Source organism: Lepisma saccharinum, chromosome 10 (genome assembly GCF_977018435.1).
Source record: "Lepisma saccharinum chromosome 10, izLepSacc3.1, whole genome shotgun sequence".
Taxonomy (NCBI): domain Eukaryota; kingdom Metazoa; phylum Arthropoda; class Insecta; order Zygentoma; family Lepismatidae; genus Lepisma; species Lepisma saccharinum.
The window spans coordinates 58,692,267-58,711,559 of record NC_139238.1 but is presented as its reverse complement, the minus strand read 5'-3'; positions in this window follow the sequence as shown (position 1 = coordinate 58,711,559).

The following is a 19,293-nucleotide window of genomic DNA, read 5'->3' as shown; positions in this document are numbered from 1 at the left end:
TGCCCTCATGTAGATTTGCTACACTTAAAACTTGCTTAACATGAGCATATAAGTTTTTTGAGCAAGTGTGGAATCTTGTCTAATTCAAGATTTTTGTAAAAATGCCCTCGGGAATTTTTCAGAAAAGAAGAGCTCCCTCAGATTGATTTGTACATACTTAAAACTTGCAAAACATCTTTATTTGTTTAAGTGTAGCACCTGCCTAACCCAAGAGTTTTGTAATTCGGAAAGTATTAACTCTTCTCAAGCAAATTTGTTAATATTTACAAAAGTTGCATCAGCCAGTCTATAAACTTGTATCCATACCCACCTATACATATTTACTTCAGGTTTAAGTTCAATTGGATACTATTCAATTTGCTTATCTAATATTAAAACAAAACAATATGCAGAGCTTACCTCTAGAATTGCCTCGTGTTTGCATGTTTCTCCTCTGCGTCAGTGTGCGCAATTCCCGAGACGGTAGTATTGATTTTTTTCCTCAGTGTCAGTATTTACAGAAATTCCCGATTATTGCATCAGGTAGTTATGAGAGAGTGACTGAGGGGAACAGACGTGTTGATACAGTGCTTCTCATACTTACTGGTTTAAATTCATATTGAACAATATAAAATCTGTTATTTGTTGTAATCTATTCATATTTAGAGTCAAGCTTATATTTGTCCCAGCCTGTTATACATAACAAGGTTATTGCTATTCAAGATATGCATGTTCGTGCAGGCATTTGCGCCGGGTCAGTGTGAATAATTTTCCACTTGTAAGCTATTGGTTTTAGATTAGAATCCCAGGAAATTTTATATAAATACCAAAACCAAAAATATTAAGTGCATACACACATATATACATTTACACATACAAATCACAGTGCTGAACCCAATTGATATTTTTTATTCAGTATAAAGTTTTGAATTGAAACCCAAGAAATTGTATATAATAAACAACAGCAAAAATGCCGAATCAAAAATATTGTGACCAATGCAATAAAAATATATTTAGCTCTAATTGGGCCAGACACCAAAAGATTTGTAACCCGGACAAATACAGAACTCCCACAAAAATTTGCCCCAATTGCAATAGAAAATACAGCATGCAATACTTCACATATACCCATAAAGATACTTGCTCTGCACAACCATCCACATCCGGTCTGAAAAGAAGGCACGAAGTACCTCTTAATGCCAGAGCAGCAAAACAGCCACGCTATGAACCTATCCGTAGCAGTTTTAACGGCCAATTAAGGGATTACCGGTTTGTATCAGAGCCAAGATGTGGCATTGAGAATTTCTTGAACAGTATAAATTCTGATCTGCAGGCAATTCTAAATGCACAAAATGGCTCTTATAAGCTCTCCCTCAAATTGTTTGTACAATATAAGAAGCCAAACGGCACAAAATTTACACAGCCCCACATAACAGAAACTGTACCGGTATATTCAAATGCAAATTTAGACACAATAATAGGCAATTTGATAAATCAACTGAATATCAAACACTCTGAATTTGCGGCAAAAGAGTCTGGATGGAGCTTATGCGGCTCATCGCACAAGTTATATGTTAATATTTCTGAATTCTGCCCATTGCAAGGATCTACTTATGTGCCATTACCTGCCAATATCAAAAACAAAAGAGCCGTGGTCAATATAAAAAATGCCGACCAGAAATGCTTTTTGTGGTGTATATTAGCTGCTTTGTATCCAGTTTCAAGGAATCCTGAGAGAATAAGTTATTACAAACAGCATGAACATGATTTTGATGATGTAATGGAGGGTTTGGAATATCCAATGTCTGTTCAGAATATTGATAAATTTGAAAAAAAGGCCAGGCACATCAATGGCAAACAATTATCTATTAATGTATTTATTTGTTCCACTGGCAATTGCCCGATAGCACCTCTCAGAATCAGTACAATTGATGATGAATCTGCAATTCCGATTGATCTGCTCTTAATTGAAGGAGATGATACATACCATTACACTCTAATACATAATCTTGAAGCTTTAGTGAGAACGCAACTAGATAAATATAAAAACATATTCAAGTTGTGCAGAAGATGTTTAACTGTATTTGATGGTCAAAAAATGGTGAAGGGGGTTCGGGAAGAGAGTGCAGAAATTGCTAAAAACAAGTTAATTGAGCATTTGAAATACTGTGGCAACCATAAACCCGTTCATATGGTGATGCCCAATCCAAGTGAAAATTGCAAATTCAACAAGTTTGAAGCCTCGTTGGAACACCCAGCATATATTGTCTGTGATTTCGAATCGAACCTCAAACCTCTTGCATTCTGTAGCCCAGATCCAGAAGAATCCTCAACTACACCGTACCAGTTACATGAACCTTCCAGCTTTTGTTACGTAGTTGTACAGGATGGTGTTGTTATTAAAGAATATTCATACAAGGGACCAAATGCCATCAAAATATTTGCACATAGAATAGAAAATGTGTGCCGTGACATAGCATCTAACATCTTATTAATATCAAAGCCTATGTTGCCTTTAACAGAGGAACAGATTGAAGATTTCAACAATGCAGAAAAATGCCCGGTATGTGATTGTCAATTTTCAGATACAAATATCAAGGTTCATCACCATTCTCATACAGATGGTAAATTTTTAATGGCCCTGTGTAATAGCTGCAATATTCAGATCCAGAGACCAAAATTTGTCCCCATATTTTGCCATGGAGCATCCAATTATGATTTCCATCATCTGATCAGGTACGAGGGTTTTGACAAACAGAATTTAAATATTTTAGCTGAAAATGATGAGAAATATATATCTATTAGCAAGATAATTAAAGTTAATGGTGCTTCTATTCGCATAAGATTTCTTGATTCTTACAGATTTTTATCTGCTAGCCTGGCTACACTGGCCTCTCAATTATCTGATGATGACTTGAAAATCACACGTGCTATGTTTCCAAATCTGGACCTGAAATTAATTAGGCGGAAGGGTGTATATCCATATGACTATGTCACAGATTTTTCTAAATTTGATGAGTGTTCCCTGCCACCACAAGAAGAGTTTTATAGCAGAATCAGAGGATCTGGAATCACTGATGAAGATTATCACCATGCCAAATTGATGTGGATCAGTTTAAAATGCAAGACATTTGGTGATTATCACATGGCATATTTAAAACTTGACGTGACTCTCTTAGCTGATATATTGCAGGCATTCAGAAAATCTTCAATGCAAAATTATGGACTGGACCCAGTGTATTTTTACAGTGCCCCGGGCCTAGCATGGGCCGCAACGTTTTTCAACACCAAAATGCAATTGGATCTGATCCACGATCAAGATAAGTATCTGTTTATGGAGCAATGTATAAGAGGAGGGATGGTGCAATGTTCTCAGAGATATGCCAGAGCAAATAACAAGTATATGCCAGATTATGATCCAGCACGGCCATCAAATTATACACTGTATGTAGATGCCAATAGCCTCTATGGTCATGCCATGATGGATAAACTGCCATATGCAGAGCTTGAGCGGGTTGAAGATTTCAATATTGATGATCTTAAGGACTTTGATGACAGTGAATATGGACTCTTCTTAGAGGTTGATCTGACAATTCCAGATCATTTGCATAATAAATTTTCTGATCTGCCCCCAATTCCCGAGGTTCGGTGTTCACCTGGTTCTAAACAGAAGAAGCTCATGATGACCCTGGAGCCGAAACAGGGATATGTCATATATTACAAAAACCTCCAGTTCTTGATGAAACATGGTGTCCAAGTGACCAAAGTTGGCAAAGTTTTGAGGTTCAGGCACTCAGAATGGTTGAAACCATACATTGATACAAACACGGAGCTTCGAACATCTGCAGTAAGCCAATTTGATAAGGCCTTGTTTAAATTGATGATCAATTCTGTATTTGGCAAAACTATAGAAAATGTTAGAAAGCATAGTGATGTTAAAATAAATACTGACCCCAGCCGGAGCAAAAAATTGGTTGCAAAGCCCAACTTCAATTACAGAAGAATTTATGATGAGCACATGGCACTTTTCAACATGAAAAAAACAAAGATCAAGTTTGATAAACCTATTTATGTAGGGGCTGTGATATTGGAATCGTCCAAATTACATATGTTAACATTGTATTATGATGTGCTGAAACCTTTTTATGGTGATCGTGTAAAATTATTGTACATGGACACGGATAGTTTTATTCTTGATATTCAAACAGAAGATGTTTATCAAGATATGTCACAGCCTGAATTGTTTCAATACTTTGATACCAGTGAACATACAAGAATTCAACCCCACAACAAAAAGGTGCCTGGCAAGTTAAAAGATGAGACACTTGGTGATGTTATTGTGGAATTTGCTGGGTTAAGTGCCAAGATGTACAGTTTTAAAACATGTAGTGCTGTTGTCAAAAAGGCCAAGGGTATTGGCAGAGTTACTGTGGAAAAAGAGCTTGAATTTGAAGATTATAAAAATTGCATCAAGTCCCAGAATTCAATCAGAACATCAGAAAATAGAATTCAGAGTGAGAATCACTTGCTGACTTCAAATATTGTAAGAAAAGTGGCCCTGGACCCACATGATGACAAGAGATGCATTTTGTCATGTAACATACATACTTTACCTTGGGGGCATTGCGATTTGAAAAGTGGCAAACAATGCCCAATTACAGAGCATGATTTGAAATAAATAAACATGCCTATGAACTTATTTGGGTTCAAGAAACAAGGTATTATGGACCTGCCCACACCACAACCCTCTCCTGATTTTCAATCTGTAATGTCTAAACTGAGTGGCTTGTTAATTATTCATCTGAACAGCATACTTACAGATAATGATGATGAAACAGGTAAAATATTGTACATATTTAACAATAATTTAAATTATTACCAATTACCTGTAGGTGGTCAATTGCAATTTATTACAACCCCTGAGGGTGATGTCAAGATTTCAGTAGGGAGAAATATTTATAGAATTAAGCACTCAAACATGATTTCTGGCACTGTATATACTGTTTCTGCTGGTGACTGCTTATATATTGAGGTCCCTGGGTCATATGACAAGCTTATACCCTTTTTTATAGAATTAAGAATCAGATACTCTATAATAAATAACCTATAAACAAAATGCCTAATGATATATTTGGCCATACAAGGCATGAAGATCACAGTGATGAGATTCTGATGCTTGATGTCAGAGTCAAGAAATTAAGAAGTGATTTGCAAGCTTTGCAAACCACACTGAATGCCAGTCTTCAACTAGAAATTACAAATTTACAATCACAATGCATGGACCCTCTTCTTAAAATTGATTCCGAACTCAAAGTGCTGCTTCAGAAATATACTGATTTGGCGACATTAGATAATTTTCAAAGTTTAGAAGAAGCTGTAGCAGCTCTTCAAGCCAAATTTAAGACCCAGGCCACCAATTCTGAGCAAATGAAACAGCAATTGGAAGAGCAAATAAATAATGTCCAGACACAGCTCCAAACAATTGTCAAAAGCATAAAATCACAGGAAGATTTTGATCTAGTGATTTCCACTCTAAAAGAACAGATTCAGTCACTCCAGATACCTAATCTGGATCCTCTGAACAATGCCATAGCCGAGGTTAAAGAAAAAATTGAGACACTTGAAAATTTTATGAACAACTTGCCATCTTCTGATGCTTTGAATGCAATAACTCGGAGTGTTGCAAATATTAAGCTGCAACTTGAAACATATGAAGATTTTGGAAAAATTCAAAGTACCATAACCCATCTTGAAGGTACAATAGCAGCAGTGCAAAGTGATTTGGCAAATGTACAAGAAACTCGCCTGCCTGGGATTGTAGATACTCTTCACAGTGTCCAGCAACAGATCACAAAACTTGAAAACCTCAACACTGAATCTGAACTATCTCATTTTCATCACTTGATTGATGATATCCAAACAAAGCTTGAAATTTTACAACAATCAACACCCTCTCAGGCAGATATAGCCCTGCTCCAAAATGCTATGCAAAATGTGGCTCATGCTTCTGAATTAAACGATGTGAAATTGGCACTTGAATTTTTGCAAAATACTGTATCAAATCTTCCCACATCACAGGAACTTAAAAATATTAAGAGAGCTGTGAATCGCATATTGAAATCAGAAGATATCAAGAATATCCAGACAGAGATCAAACATCTCACTCAGACAGTGGCCACTCTACCAACAAATCAACATATTAATGAACTGCATGCCCTGTTTGAGGATATCAGAAGACAGGTCCATGATCTTACTGCTCAAAATTCAAAATTGGCAGTTGTTGAAAATTTGCAACAAATTGTAGCTAATATCAACCAGCAGCTAGGGACCATGGAATCCAATCAAGCAAATGCTCTGTCTGTTTTTGCCACCCAGCTTCAAGAGATTGTGCAACAATACAAGAAACTTATTGTGGACATAAAAATCAAGCCAGGCCACTATGATGTTGTTAGGACCATCAATGAGCACCTTGAATCTGTAACAAGCAGATTGCTTACAGCAGAAAAGGAAATAACAGGCATAATCGAGAATCCAAAACATACAGTAATTCTTGAATTGTACAGCATCCCCAACAAAGAATATGATTCACCATTTACACCAGGGGGCAAAATATATATGCTGTCCCCTGCACAATTTTATTACCAATTTTTTGTTGGGGGCACATTGAGACCAATCAAGATCAGATATTGGCATCAGCCACAGGCACACCACTACCCCACATTATCAATAACAAATGCTGACAACAAAGTGAAAATCACCAGTGTAGAGTTAGAGGATTTTACAGACCCCAATACATTAGAAACAGCCTATACTGAAGATGATGGCTCTCTGGAATTTAAAATACAAATAGGGGACAAATTATATTTAGAAAATCCTGCAGTATCAGCTGCTGAACACCCCATAGTTGCAATATTCTTGTTTACATATTATGTCTAGTTGTTGATGAATTACACAGACAAGCCAGACATAATTATAAGAGACTGCCAGTAGTCACAAAGGGCATAGATGATTTATGGCAGAGCGACTTGATTGAAATGGCATCTGGACAGTTGAAAAACTTAGACAAAATCAACAAGGGCTACAAGTATTTACTCACTGTCATAGACACATTTTCAAAATTTGCCTGGGCTGTGCCACTCAAATCCAAGACTGGAAAATGTGTTACAGAAGCCATCAGGACAATCATCAATCAGAGTGGAAGATCCCCGCGCTATTTGCAAACAGATAATGGCAAAGAATTTTATAATTCAGTGTTTCAACAATTTATTAAAAGCCAGGCAATAAAACATTACTCGAGTTACAGTGATCTCAAAGCCTCAATTGTAGAGAGATTCAACAGAACCTTAAAAAATCTTATGTATAAACAATTCACACTTCAAGGTAATTATAAATGGGTTAATATTCTTCCAGAACTTCTACATAAATATAACAACTCGGTCCATTCCACAATCAACATGAAACCCTCCGAAGTAACTTCATCTGATGAGCAAAAATTGATCAGAACTGTTTATTATCCTAGATACCAGCCAACAACAAGAAAGGCCAAATACAGGGTGGGTGATCAAGTAAGAATCAGCAAATATAAGCACTTATTCAAAAGAGGCTTTACTAGAAACTGGAGCACCGAATTATTTACAGTAGTTCAAGTTAAACCCGGGACCCTTAACACATATATAATAAAGGATCACCGAGGAGAAATTCTCAAAGGCAGGTTCTATGAACAAGAGCTCAGCAAAACTAAACAGCCTGACACATATCTCATAGAAAAAGTCATCCGCAGAAAAGGCAACAAGTTACTTGTCAAATGGCTGGGTCATCCGGAAAACAGCTGGATCGATGCAGACAAAGTGATAATATGAGCACCTGGGATGTTATAAAAAGGCTGCCAGAACCTGAACAGCAGAATAAGAGAAATGGCAACTTGCTGCCTGATAATATTAGGTGTCTTATTGTTGGGCCATCTGCTTGTGGTAAAACTACACTAATGGTTGATAATTTTTTATTGGCACCCAACTGGTTAGACTGGAAAAACAGGCACTTGTATATCTTCTCTAAGAGCTTGGAACAATTAAAATATCAGCAGCTGATGAAGCTATATGATGGATTGGATATTGCTACTTTTGAACCAGATGTTAAGCCACTTCATGAATGTCTCGATAATTCTGTTGTTGTGTTTGATGACATTATACTGGATAATCAAAACAAGGTTAGACATTTCTTTACACAGGGCCGACACAAAAACATTGATTGCTTCTACCTGGCACAGACTTTTTCTAAAATACCGAAGCAACTGATCCGAGACAACAGCAATTTTATATGTGTGTTTCATCAAGACCATACCAACCTCAAACACATACATGATGAATATGTAGGTGGGGACCTGAGCTACAATGATTTTTCCAAGTTTTGCAGTAGGTGCTGGAATCAAGACAGTTATGGGTTTGTCACTATTGATATGACAAGAACACCTAATACTGGCAAATACAGAAATAAAATCAACGATTTTCTAGACGTTGAAACATATATAAATAACCATGAAACGACCAATCATTGATGATCTTAAGTTAAGAGATTATCTTGTAAAAAGATTTAAGGGATGGAAATCAGAGAACCGGGGAATCTATGAAAAACACAAACAAACAGAACAGCCTGTAATTGATGCTATTAATAATTTAGGTAAGAATATCAAAACTGTTACAGAGCAAAATCAAGATTTGATCACAGAGCTTGTACCTGTAGCTGCAAGGAACATATTAGATTATCCATTCACCCCACTTTCCAGTATTCATACACCTAGTCCTGTTGCTCCTAGAAGAATTGAAGCTACTCAGGATCCTATTGAATTGGGTCTTCTTGCTCAAAAATATTTAACCACACCTAAAGACAACAAAGATGAGGTCTTTGGCTTATATGCTGACACAGAGCTTGATGGCAGCATCATACATAGAATTGGCAATTTCAGAGTAACATTTATGGGGGATGATATAATTGTATATTCAGAATCTCGTCTCGGAGAAAAAGGTGCTTTTGTTAAGTATCTCGGCACACCTGGGTTGTGGGAACTGATGACTAGGAAAAGGCCTGGCAGCTATACAGATCAAGATTATGAGCACTACAAAGAAATATTAATAAAATCAGATGCTCTATACCAGAACAATGATCCCACACAAAAAAGAGTCAAGTCTAGCAGTGGAGCAAAATACAATAATTTAATCAAGCCCATATGGTCACAGATCAAGACAGGTAGTGGGATCAAACAATACAACACCCTGCCCAAAGAATTTGTGTGGGTTGATGATGTCAGGAAACTTGTAGATAGGTTATTGGTGATAGCCGGGGAGGAAAATGCTGGGAACCACAATTTTTACAATGAGAAGGTTGGAATTATGGACATGATAAGCACAAAATTGTCTAATTTTATAGTGAATGACCCTAAGGGGATTGGATATCTTATAAAAATTATTAATACTCTACCACCTAAATTTTGGAATGTCTCTGAGGGTCGGGGGCTGGTTAATGACATTATAAACAAGCTGCCATTTGAACTACACATTCCAGGCTATCAGTATTGTGGCCCAGGCACAAAATTGGAGCATAGATTAAACAGAGGTGATCCTGGTGTTAATCCCCTCGATGCTGCTTGTAGAGACCATGACATAGCATACAACACACATACTGATCTTGACAAGAGACATGTTGCAGACAAGAAATTAGAAGAGGCTGCATTTGGTAGATTTGTAAGCAAAGATGCTTCTTTGAGTGAGAGAATATCAGCATTGGGAACCACCATAGCTATGAGCACCAAACAAAAACTGGGGTGGGGGTTGTGAATATGTATATAATAAACCTACAATGAAGGCCAAGGGTGTTATGTATCAGATACCTTATGCAGGTCTCAAATCTCTTAAAACTATTGACAGTCTCTTGACCAAAAAGCAGCGAAAGAAAAAAAGCTCTTGTCTTGCAAAGGGACATGGTATGAAATTGTTGCTTAGTACCCCCCAATTAAAAAAATTACAACAATCTAGAAAAAAATCACATACAGGGGGTTTCATATTTACCATCCCGGCCATCTTAGCTGCTCTCGGGGCTGTTGGGAGCTTGGCCGGGGGATCAGCTGCCATAGCAAAAACAGTAATAGATGCCAAGAAAAATAAGGCAGAATTAGATGAGCAGAAGCGCCATAACCTGGCCATGGAGAAAAAAGGCAAAGGTGTTAAGAGAGCCATGAGTAAGTTTAAAAAAAACAAGAGCCGCTTACAAACCAAGATATTGAAGCTTTAATCAAGCCACTGGGCATCAAACATTTTAGAGGTGTGTACATGTCTGATTCTTTACCGGAACAAGCACTCAACAAAGAGTGTGGCATTGTTAATTTGGATGAGTACAAAAATCAGGGCACTCACTGGATCTGTTATCTTAAATATTTAAACAATGAGGCATTTGTGTTTGATTCATTTGGAGGTGTTCCACCTGAAAATTTAGTAAAATATCTAAAATCAGCCAATCTTTATTACAATAATGCCCGTCTTCAAAACTTCAAAGATGTTAATTGCGGACATTTGTGTTTATCTGTTCTTAGATATATGTCTCAAATAAATAAACCATCAATTGAAAATTTTCAAAAGGCCTTGTGGTATCTGAAACATCATGGGGGTATTCCATCTCACCAGCCAAAATTCAATATTGAAACTCAAATTGCATGATGACATAGTGTATCCCAAAACAATAGCTCTCAGAGCATTTTACGGCATGTACCTGATCCCTAATATTACGCACCACAACAATACAATTGCAGTAGGGGATCAAAAAATTGTCATCACTCCAGGGCAGTATAATTTGTCTACTTTAAATGCTCAGTTACCTAGAGGTATAGTGTTAAGTCAAAATTCTGTCACTCACAGAGTAGAGATTGTATCTGCTGCAGAGACAGTGGATCTGGATACTATAGGAGAGCTGTTAGGCTTTGAGAACAACACAAAACTCGAACCGGCCATCAAACACACTGCTATGAATATACCTAAATTCTTAGCCATAGAGACTCTGAATATTCACTGTAATGTGGCCGAGGGTATGATCACCAAATCAAATGGCATAGGCACTCACAAACAAACTGGCATCATTGCAACATTCAAACCTAATTCCGAATTTATGGAGCCAATCATCTACAATCCATCCCCAACATTATATTTTCCTGTGTGCCATAATAGAATAGATTACATTGAATTGATGGTCACTAATGAAAAAGAAGAATTAGTTGATTTTGCTGGAGCCACAACAACTGCTATCATAGAGATTAATATTTAAATAAAAATACATACAATGGAAAATATTGAGAGTTATGAGCTACAATCATTCCCCCCAAACAGGAGGACATTTGCAAATTTAAATCAACCCAACACGGAAATAGAGGTTGATCTTGATGTAGGGGACGGCTTTATACACCCCCACAGAGCAGATCTATACATCAAATTTGATGTTGTAAAGCTCGATGGAACAGATTATCCGGCAAATTCAAACATAAGATTGGTAGATAATTTTGTGCCGCATCTGTTCTCTGAAATTGAGATCAGAAAGCATGGCGTTGTTATAAACAGAATAGATTATCCCGGCATTACCTCCACAGCTTTGGCCACTCTAAAATTGTCCAAAACCGAGGCTTCTTACTACAAAATAGGCGGATTTGAGGCTGGTGATAAGATATTATCTAAGAGCCACACAGTGCTGTTCCCCATGCGCCTGTTGCCAGGATTCTTCTCAGATTACAAAGATATTATGTGGAAGGGCGGGTTAAGAATTACATTTAGAAGAGCTGCAAATGATAATAATGCTTTGATGAGGTACAGCACATTAAACCCTACAGGAGAAGCTCTGCCTAATACCTTACCAGATGCAGGCAAGTGCATTATTCAGACTATGGAGTTAAGAATCCCGGTTGTTGAATATGAGGCCAGTTACGCTCTTAAATACAAAGCTGATATAATAAAAAATCCACAGATTCCTCTGCAATTTTACACATATCAATGCGTACAGAAGCCCGCCACTGGTACTTACTATGAGTTTGATGCCACAAATTCATTCTCCAGTATTCAATATGACATGCCTGATTTTGTGGTGGTACTGTTTCAGACTGGGAGACACAACAATCAGGAAAAAAATTCGAGTAAATTTGATAACTGCAACATCAAGAACATATATCTTAAAAATGGCAGAAATGAGGTATTTCCTAGAGAAAATTATAATTTAGACATGTCCAAGGATGATTTCCTCAAATTATATGAAGCTTTTTCGGCTTTCAAGAGGGTCACTACTGGCAGTACTGACATGTATTACACACCAGATGAATTCAAGACACGGAGACCTATGTTTGTAATTAACACTTCAAAAAGAAAACAAGTTGTGGTAAATGACAGGACAAACATTAAAATTATCTGTGAATTCCATGAGGCATTACCTGATGACACCATTTGTAGTGTTATTCTCATAGGTGAAAAATCATATGTTTATGATGTAAGAAATGAGCGGGTCACAGAGCAGTTCTAGAAGCACGATTCAGGGCTTCCCCCATGGCACAGTGGTAGCATCATTGCCTTGTAATCAAGGGGTCCCGGGTTCGATACCCGGTGGAGGCACAAATAGTTCGGATCCCACTTTAAAACTGTAGGGCCAGTCCCGATTAGCCTTACTGTGCATAAAGTGGACTTAAAACAGCAACTCGAACTAGAGACACAATTCAAACACAAAGGCCCTTTGGATATAAAACAATACTTTACCGTCAGAAAATATATTTACCTACCCATTTTATACCATCTCTGCTCGTAGCAGATACCTACCTAAAATACTGCCAAAAGCTGAAATACAGAAATATTGCGAGCTATCAACAAAACAAAATTATTCTCAAAATCTCACGTATGGAATACCACATCTATCAGGACTCGAACCCGGAGCCCCTTGTTTACATTAACATTTTGCCATCAGATTTTATAAGGACTCAAACCCGAACCTTTTGATTACAAGGCAATGCACCACACTCCACTCGGTCTCAGAACCCAATAGATATCTTCAAGATTCCTGGGATTTTGACAGAAAAACATACTATAAGCTTAATTTCTGGTGCGGCCAAAAATATATCAATTTTTGGCAAATTTATGAACAAAAATCTGGCTGATGCAAGTTTTAAGTATGTGCAAATCAATCTGAGGGAGAGCTCTTCTTTTCTGAAAAATTCCCGAGGGCATTTTTACAAAAATCTTGAATTAGACAAGATTCCACACTTGCTCAAAAAACTCATATGCTCATGTTAAGCAAGTTTTAAGTGTAGCAAAGCTACATGAGGGCAACTCTTCCTTTCCGGCACTGTCCCCCCCGTAAACCCCACTACTGCTGGGCGTAAACAGCCACATGTAAGTTGTAAGTCCAATAAAATTTATTGTTGTTGATATTTGACATGTAGGCTGAGACAAAATCCGATATTGACACTTTATTTTGAATACGTTTTTTGCCATTTCTCATATCGTTGGTTCACTTTCCCCTTCCCCTGAGATGACTGCTGATCTTCTGGCTGGTAGGCTATGATGTTCGGTTTACTGGACGCATTTCTCGCTTCGTTTTACAGCAAATAATGTGGTTGGTAGTATGTCAGTTTTCACAAAATTTGTGTTTTCCTTGCAACACTGTCGTGCGCTGTTTCGCGGCAGGAAATGACGTCACAGATACGATCAAAATTTCTGTTGGGTTGCCAACATCCAGGCGGCAAAACGGTCTTTTTTGAACGGCTGTAGCGTCGAATTGACCCTACAACGAGAAAAATGTTACGGAGAAAAGTTGTTTGTTTTGATGTCCTCTATACGAATCTGTAGTGCGTGGGCGCCATTAAAATGACACCCTATATATATATATATATATATACACACACACACACTATGTGGAAGAAAGTCATTGGACACCCCGGTTTCAACGCTGAAACGAACTCCTCATGGAAAAGAGAGTACAGACGGGTATATATACGGCAGGAGGAGGCTTCTCAGTCATTCGCTGATAAAATGACGGACAGGAAAGAGCTTAGCATGTTTGAAAGAAGGATCATAGTAGGCTGCTCCATATGAAGCATGAGTATACGTAACATAGCTGATGCCCAACAGGTCCCTAAATCAACTGTAGCCTTTGTCATCAAGAAGTGGAAGAAAAAGGGACACTGTAGCAATGCACCACGAAGTGGAAGACCCACGAAATTGGGCGACCGGGACAGGAGAGTGCTGAAGAGGAAGATTCGGAAAAACAGGCCCCGTCCAATGCATTCGATTGCAGAAGAGTTTCAAAGTGCGACCAATTTGACTGTTTCGACCAAGACACTTCGCAAGGAGGCCCATGCGCTCGGTTATCATGGTCGAGCCGCTGCCCACAAACCCCCGATAACAGAAAACAATAAACGGCAGAGACTACGCTGGTGTAAAGAGCGGAAAAACTGGACGATGGAGCAATGACGGAATGTCCTATGGAGCGATGAATCACGCTTCACACTGTTTTGATCAGTGTGGGTATGGCAATTACCCGAAGAACGTATGTTACCCGAGTGTGTAGTGCCACAGTGAAATATGGTGGTGGCGGCATCATGTTCTGGGGTTGTTTCAGCTGGCATGCCGTGAGTCCACTGGTACTGGTGTATGGCCACATGACGTCTGCATCCTACCAAGATATTCTCGACAACTCCATGCTCCCCATGTTGTTCTGTTTCCATGGAAACGAAGAATGTGTGTTCCAGGACGATAATTTGACTTGTGATGTTTCCAGAGCTACCACAGAGTGGTATGCAGAAAATAATATCACCACACTGGATTGGCCTGCTCAGAGCCCTGACCTCAACCCTACCAAACATGTATGGGACGAACTGGAGCGCCAATTGAGGTCGCGATCGCCTCGCCCTTCTACACTTCCAGGGTTGGTGACTGTACTGCAGGAGGAATGGCGGAATATCCCACTCGGTGTACTACACGACCTTGTGGCCAGTTTACCATGATGTGTAGCTGCTGTTATCGCTGTCAAAGGCGGACCGACCTCCTATGATTGCAAGAAAACTGATGGTATCCACTGACATGTGGTGTCCAATGACTTTCTTCCACATAGTGTGTATATATATATATATATACAGGGTGTTAATTTTAACTTGACATATGAAAATAGCGGGAGTGATATGCATGTGAGGAAAATTTGGTCCAAACAAACCATGATCCTTGTCGGGGGGGAAAGTTAATGGCGTACAAATGAGCCTCCGCACAGGGCCCCCCTGGGGGGCAGGGGGTGCACGTTGTGTTTTTCAAATAGGAACCCCCGAATTTTGTTTCATTTTGGGATTCGCGGAGTCAAAATAAATAATAATTAGGCTTGACATGGGTGCAAGAACATGCGAAATAAAAAAGATATGGCCATGTGTATGTTTGGAAGCACGTAAATGTCGTGCATGGAAAAACGGTAACAGGCTACCACGAAAATACAAAGAATGGCGTGTGCAGAGGAAAATTTCATTGCTGTCGATGGTGTCATTGAAGAGTGGAAGAAGTACCAAAAGAAGAGTGCGGAGGGGATATTGGGAGGGGGCAGCATGCAACGAACAAAGTGGAAATACATCTGCTGGATTAATGCAGATGGCATGGAGATGAGGGAAACACAAAAACGTATTCAGGGATGCCAGAAAAGTGTAGGAGATGGGAAGGATGGAATGCAAATACTATTACACTCGAACCTGTGGGGTGCTTGTTTCAAGGGAGTTTCCTTGCCTCTCACCTGTGGGGTGCTTGTTTCACGTGAGTCCCCTTGCCTCTCACGTGTGGGGTGCTTGTTTCAAGTGAGTTCCCTTACCTCTCACCTGTGGGGTGCTTGTTTCACGTGAATCCCCTTGCCTCTCACGTGCGGGGTGCTTATTTCACGTGATTCCCCATGCCTCTCACCTGTGGGGTGTTTGTTTCACGTGAGTCCCCTTGCCTCTCACCTGTGGGGTGCTTGTTTCACGTGAGTATCCTTGCCCCTCACCTGTGGGGTGCTTGTTTCAAGTGAGTCCCCTTGCCTCTCACCTGTGGGGTGCTTGTTTCACGTGAGTCCCCTTGCCTCTCACCTGTGTGGGTGGGGTGGTGCGTGGGCATACATGCTTTACCCAAGCAAATGCTCGAAATGGTGACCATGAACGTCGATGCATTTATTTATTCTTGCATGAAATGACTGTTCACAACGCAAAAGTGTGGCGGCATCAATTTGTGTGCAAGCATTTCGTATTCGTTGCATCATGTCGTTGCGCGTTGTGGGTACAGTTTGATACACCATTCCTTTAAGAAAACCCCACAAAAAGAAATCTGGCGCAGTAAGGTCTGGTGATCTAGCCGGCCAATTGACAGGACCACGTCGTCCGATCCAGCGATGATGGAACTTGCGCGTTAATACTTCCCGAGCTATGGCAGCATAATGCGCTGCACAACCATCATGCTGATACCACATGGCCTGTCGCTGTGCAAGGCTTAGATCCTCCAGCAATATCGTTAGTTCGTCCTGAAAGAAATTGCGATACTATCGCCCATTCAATGTACCGTCAATGAAAAATGGACCAATGAGTTTGTCACCCATGATGCCACACCATACGTTCACTGACCACGGGCGTTGATGTTCAACTTCACGCAACCAGTGTGGGTTGTCGGCACTCCAGTAGTACATGTTGTGCCGGTTAACCTGGCCATGGTTTGTGAATGTTGCTTCGTCGGAGAACAGAACGTCCCGAAAGAATGCTGGATTTCGATGTATTTGTCCACGTGCCCATTCACAAAACACCATCCGTGCACGGAAATCATCACCATGAAGTTCCTGGTGCAGGGACACATGGTACGGGTGAAACTTGTGCCTGTTGAGTATGTTCCAAACACTGACATAGGATTATGTTAGGCGTGCTGGAATGGGGATCATATGTCACTGCAGCTAATACATCGATTTCATTATTTTCCCCAGTGACAGTTCTTCGACGCCGCCTTTGTTGTGGACACACGCTTCCTACTGTTGCAAATTGCTTGACAACCCAGGCGAAAGTCGACCGCGAACGCACTCTGTTCGGATAGCATCTGGCATATTCGGTGACAGCATTGTCCACATTCCGTCGACATTCACCATACATGAATATTATTTCAATTCTGTCTTCCATAGATACACGCTCCATCGTCCTAGGTATACCTGCACTTTTACCCTGCACTCACTTTGAACACGGGCACGTCAACTAACCTTCTGAAGGACTCACGCCCAATAACCACCTATTTCCCTAGGCAAACACGGGCACAGAGAGCTGACTTCAGCGCAAGGTCAAATGGCCTAGTTTGTACCTTGCGTGTGGCTGGCGTCTGATAACGCAGCTGATCCGACAACGTCGGTGGCGATAACATACTCTTCGCGTGAGTTCTGGAAACACGATTTACATCCCCTACCCCTTCACTTTTCTGGCACAGGCACAGTTCGTTATTTTGTTTCCCTCATATCCTTGGCATCTGCATTAATCCAGCAGATGTATTTCCACTTTGTTCCTTGCATGCTGCCCCCTCCCCCTATACCCTCCGCACTCTTCTTTTGGTACTTCTTTCACTCTTCAATGACACCATCGACAGCAATGAAATTTTCCTCTGCACACGCCATTCTTCGTATTTTCGTGGGGGCCTGTTACCGTTTTTCCATGCACGACATTTACGTGTTTCCAAACATACAAATGGCCATATCTCTTTTATTTCGCATGTTGTTGCACCCATGTCAAGCCTAATTATTATTTATTTTGACTCCGCGAATCCCAAAATGAAACAAAATTCGGGGGTTCCTATTTGAAAAACACAACGTGCCCCCCTGCCCCCCAGGGGGGCCCTGTGCGGGGGCTCATTTGTACGCCATTAACTTTCCCCCCCGACAAGGATCATGGTTTTTTTGGTCCAAATTTTTCTCACATGCATATCACTCCCGCTATTTTGATATGTCAAGTTAAAATTAACACCCTGTATATATATATACAGGTTGTCGCAAAACTCTTTCAACAACGCTTGGGTGCTGGTAGATATCATAAAAACAAGTAACTTTTCCCTATAAAGTTTACCTCGAAAGGGCTTAGTTTCTGTGCTATAAGCGCTTAAAATCTATCCTGTACGTATGCAACCCAACACAGCAAACGCTTGCTCTGACATAACTACCAGGGGCGCGTGGCAGGGTTGCCACTAGCGTTCCTCGTTCAGAGAGACGACTTGAAAACAACAACTTGGGAGTCTTGCCTGAGCAAAATCCAAAACATTAATGATACTTGCGTCGTAGCGCGATGTGCTAACCACTCCGGTACGGGGGGCGGCTCTGCGTGTTCGAAACGAGGCAGCAAACACATCATGTTTACATTTGTTCGTTCGTGGATTTCCCATATCTCACGTGTTCCTTGCAATTGTTGATATCGCATGATACACGAAACACTCCGTGGTGATGTGGTTAGCACAGCTCGCTACGGCGCCAGGTATCTCGGGTTTAAATCCTGGTCTAAACATTGGTGTTATTTGTTATTTCATCATATCATCCTCATCTTCGCGATTAGCCAAAGGTGGCAGAAAAACTAATTAAAATAAACCAAATCAATCAATCAATTATGGAGATATTTTAGAATGAGCAATCTTGAACTTCAGTCTGCCCATTATTTGTCTTGGTCAGTTTATAAATACTGTCAATGCTTCTTACAACATCGCAAGTATCATTAATGTTTTGGATTTTGCTCAGGCAAGACTCCCAAGTTGTTGTTTTCAAGTCGTCTCTCTTAACGAGGAAAGCTAGTGGCAACCCTGCCACGCGTCCCTGGTAGTTATGTCAGAGCAAGCGTTTGCTGTGTTGGGTTGCATACGTACAGGATATATTTTAAGCGCTTATAGCACAGAAACTAAGCCCTTTCGAGGTAAACTTTATAGGGAAAAGTTACTTGTTTTTATGATATCTACCATCACCCAAGCGTTGTTGAAAGAGTTTTGCGACACCCTGTATGTATATATATATATATACAGGGTGACTGGTAATTAGATGTATTCCGTGAAAGGTGTTAGAGTAGAGACAATTTGCAATAAATTTGACCATATGATACCCCGTCCGAAAATTAGTAGTTTTCGAGATAATCGAATTTCTATTGTTTCTTTTAAAAATGACAATTTTCCACATAAAAAAGATGAATTGAGAAAAAAAATGCTCATTGTATGGAACTTATTTAAGCGTTTTCTGATAGCTAACAAACAAGTGGTTCGTTGAAATAAAAGTTTTCCCAAATAATAATCACATGTAAGT